The sequence below is a fragment of the Belonocnema kinseyi genome, chromosome 5 (assembly GCF_010883055.1).
Source record: "Belonocnema kinseyi isolate 2016_QV_RU_SX_M_011 chromosome 5, B_treatae_v1, whole genome shotgun sequence".
Taxonomy (NCBI): Eukaryota; Metazoa; Arthropoda; class Insecta; order Hymenoptera; family Cynipidae; genus Belonocnema; species Belonocnema kinseyi.
The window spans coordinates 49285361-49286851 of NC_046661.1; positions in this window are offsets into that span (position 1 = coordinate 49285361).

A 1491-nucleotide genomic window follows, 5' to 3' on the forward strand; every position below is an offset into this window, starting at 1 on the left:
TTGATTTACAAAAAAAGTTCTATGGTTCAAAAAAAAATTTTGTTCAATAGAAAAAAGAGGTTGGTAATGTAGGAATTCCACTGTGTCGCATGCCCTTAATTTTTGTTGCCGTGTAACCTCTGAAACGTTTGAAATTCTAATTAAGACGGATTCGGTATCATTCTTTCGAAAATAGATACGGAGTTAATACTCCTCTGATTCCTTTAACCATGCCCATCGAATAAGGATGAAACACTCGGAGCACGAGGAGGGAGTGAAATCCAGAAAAGCACTTGCACATCGATTTGTTTGTGCATCTACTATCCTGCGGGTGAGACTCACACCTCCATTTACTTCTGTTCACAATTCGAGCTCCCCTACCCTTGCTTCATTCCTTTTCAGTTACAGCTATACCGTTCCAGAATCGCGAATCCCTTATTCCCTTTTCTCTACGCCTCGAGTAAAATCCGACAAAAGTGACAATTATACTTATCACTGAGCATTCAAACCACAGCTAAGTACCTTGTATCTACTCGAGTTACACTCACTGACAATGATTGGAACAGGAATTACGGAATGTCAGAAATTTGAACAAATATTTTAGTTGAAACCATTGGGTTCCAGTATCAGTTGCCGAGTGTGTTGAAATAGTTCTGTTTAATCTTTAAAACAAAGAATGTTTTCGAAAAATGTGAATTTTTTTGTAATAATCAGAAAACCAGAAAAAAATTTAACTTGCTAGTTGCGGCAGATAACAATATTTGAAAAAAATTGTTTATGACGCGAAACCCCCGCTCTTAGACCTAGACGCTAAACGTCTGATTTCACAAATGGTTATCTTTAGATTGGTTTGTCATTTCAAAGAAGAAAATTTCTATTTATCATTCCTAGATTTGCTTTTTATAGCAATAGGTACATACACGGAAAGATTTTTGGTATTAATATTTCTTTTATAACATATCCATCATTTAAATAAAATTTACGAATTTAGGGATCTCTGGTTGGAATAAATCGTACGAATTTTAGACGCCTACATAAAAATTACAGTATTTCTAAGTTCCTGTATTAAATCTTGTAATGTATTCGAATAACGATCATTAGTATAGTGCTTTGAAAGAAGTGAAACAAAAAGTTGTACATTTCGTTGCAAACGCCTTGCAATCTTTATAAATCACTATGTGAAAATGATGGTCACTCGTTCGCTACAGTGGGTTTGTATCGAAGCTTACAACTTATAAGCTATACGCATATATGAACCAATCTTATATCTATAATTAGCCTGCATTACGCTGAGACTCGTGATTCTTTCGGTCCTTATATACTAAAAGAGAGAAACATATCACTATCTGTGAGAAACTAATAGTGCTGGGTCTAAAATTTCAAGTACCCCAGACCTAATTAAATATATATATATATATACCTCGCAGTCGTGAGACGTGGTTGTGGCTGAAATTTTACCGCGATTTCGCTGGGAGCGGGTGCGAACTCCTGCGGTTGTGCTTATGACAAATT